Raw genomic sequence first — 2,500 nt, 5'->3', positions numbered from 1 at the left:
ATTACATACAATAAAATATGTATCTATAAATTTTATTAAGTAAAACAGACGATGCTTCGTAGAGCATACATTTTAACTGTAATACGTTAATGATCCTTCCGCAGGTTCACCTACGGAAACCTTGTTACGACTTTTACTTCCTCTAAATGATCAAGTTTGGTCATCTTCCCGGCAACACCGGCAATGCCGAAACACTGCCGCGCACCAGTCCGAAGACCTCACTAAATCATTCAATCGGTAGTAGCGACGGGCGGTGTGTACAAAGGGCAGGGACGTAATCAACGCGAGCTTATGACTCGCGCTTACTGGGAATTCCTCGTTCATGGGGAATAATTGCAAGCCCCAATCCCTAGCACGAACGAGGTTCAGCGGGTTACCCGGGCCTTTCGGCCAGGGAAGACACGCTGATTCCTTCAGTGTAGCGCGCGTGCGGCCCAGAACATCTAAGGGCATCACAGACCTGTTATTGCTCAATCTCGTGCGGCTAGAAGCCGCCTGTCCCTCTAAGAAGATTTATTTGTACGTTGGTAGTAAAAACCCACCGACCGAAGCCGGGGGCCTTCAAGATACCATAAGGTACGCCTATTTAGCAGGCTAGAGTCTCGTTCGTTATCGGAATTAACCAGACAAATCGCTCCACCAACTAAGAACGGCCATGCACCACCACCCACCGAATCAAGAAAGAGCTCTCAATCTGTCAATCCTTCCGGTGTCCGGGCCTGGTGAGGTTTCCCGTGTTGAGTCAAATTAAGCCGCAGGCTCCACTCCTGGTGGTGCCCTTCCGTTAATTCCTTTAAGTTTCAGCTTTGCAACCATACTTCCCCCGGAACCCAAAAGCTTTGGTTTCCCGGAAGCTGCCCGCCGAGTCATCGGAGGAACTTCGGCGGATCGCTAGCTGGCATCGTTTATGGTTAGAACTAGGGCGGTATCTGATCGCCTTCGAACCTCTAACTTTCGTTCTTGATTAATGAAAACACTTTTGGCAAATGCTTTCGCTTCTGTCCGTCTTGCGACGATCCAAGAATTTCACCTCTAACGTCGCAATACGAATGCCCCCATCTGTCCCTATTAATCATTACCTCGGGTTTCTTAAAACCAACAAAATAGAACCGAGGTCCTATTCCATTATTCCATGCACAGAATATTCAGGCAAATGATAGCCTGCTTTAAGCACTCTAATTTGTTCAAAGTAAACGTACCGGCCCACCTCGACACTCGATAAAGAGCACCGCGATGGGATATTAGTTGGACCGCCCCCGAAGGAGCTAAGCCCAACGGTAGGACGTCTCACGAGCATGTCAGTTAAACACCGCGAGCGGCGAACCGACAGCGTGCGACACAGATTCAACTACGAGCTTTTTAACCGCAACAACTTTAATATACGCTATTGGAGCTGGAATTACCGCGGCTGCTGGCACCAGACTTGCCCTCCAATTGATCCTCGTTAAAGGATTTAAAGTGTACTCATTCCGATTACGGGGCCTCGGATGAGTCCCGTATCGTTATTTTTCGTCACTACCTCCCCGTGCCGGGAGTGGGTAATTTGCGCGCCTGCTGCCTTCCTTGGATGTGGTAGCCGTTTCTCAGGCTCCCTCTCCGGAATCGAACCCTGATTCCCCGTTACCCGTTACAACCATGGTAGGCGCAGAACCTACCATCGACAGTTGATAAGGCAGACATTTGAAAGATGCGTCGCCGGTGCGAGACCGTGCGATCAGCACAAAGTTATTCAGAGTCACCAAAGTAAACGGTGGACGAGCAAAGCCCGCCACCGATTGGTTTTGATCTAATAAAAGCGTTCCTTCCATCTCTGGTCGGAACTCTGGTTTGCATGTATTAGCTCTAGAATTACCACAGTTATCCAAGTAAATGTGGGTACGATCTAAGGAACCATAACTGATTTAATGAGCCATTCGCGGTTTTACCTTAATATGGCATGCACTTAGACATGCATGGCTTAATCTTTGAGACAAGCATATGACTACTGGCAGGATCAACCAGGGAGCTTTGAATATATCTTTCAAGTAATATTATAAAATAATACACTCTCAGAACACTCAAGCTTCTTTTTATAAATATTGAGTAAGAGAGTATAAAAAAAATATATAATATGAAGAGGGTCTTTTAAACATCGAAAGAAACATTTTGTTCTAAACGATGAGACCTCACATACAACATATATTTAATATATATTTTTATAACTGCTCTCCTTATATATTTTTGTTTTTTTATATAAGGGCATTCGTTTAACATTTACAAATTGAGTCGCCCTCATTTTATATATTTTGACTCGAAATCCGTTCTTTGTACATTTCAAAACGTACTCTCAAATATATTATATACAAGATATATAAATTTTATATACCCATCGTTAGACTTTGAAAAAGTCGTCTTGTTAATGTCTTTAGACATTTTTTCGTTAAAAATTTTATTTTCAACTTATTCTCGCTCGGAATCGAGTGAGTCGATGCTCTGTTGTATAAGTATAAAATTATTTTCA

At 44.1% G+C, this 2,500-nt stretch overlaps 1 non-coding gene across 1 annotated transcript; it reads right to left on the bottom strand.

Annotated features, from left to right (window-relative positions):
• Positions 1–87: 87 nt before the first annotated feature.
• On the bottom strand, positions 88–2,004 carry LOC122512042. The gene has a single exon (XR_006302590.1). It is a non-coding gene; the product is annotated as a small subunit ribosomal RNA (ribosomal RNA).
• Between the last annotated feature and the right edge of the window lie 496 nt (positions 2,005–2,500).

Source organism: Leptopilina heterotoma, unplaced genomic scaffold, assembly GCF_015476425.1.
Source record: "Leptopilina heterotoma isolate Lh14 unplaced genomic scaffold, ASM1547642v1 Lhet_92, whole genome shotgun sequence".
Taxonomy (NCBI): Eukaryota; Metazoa; Arthropoda; class Insecta; order Hymenoptera; family Figitidae; genus Leptopilina; species Leptopilina heterotoma.
This window is presented reverse-complemented; position numbering and strand designations above follow the sequence as displayed.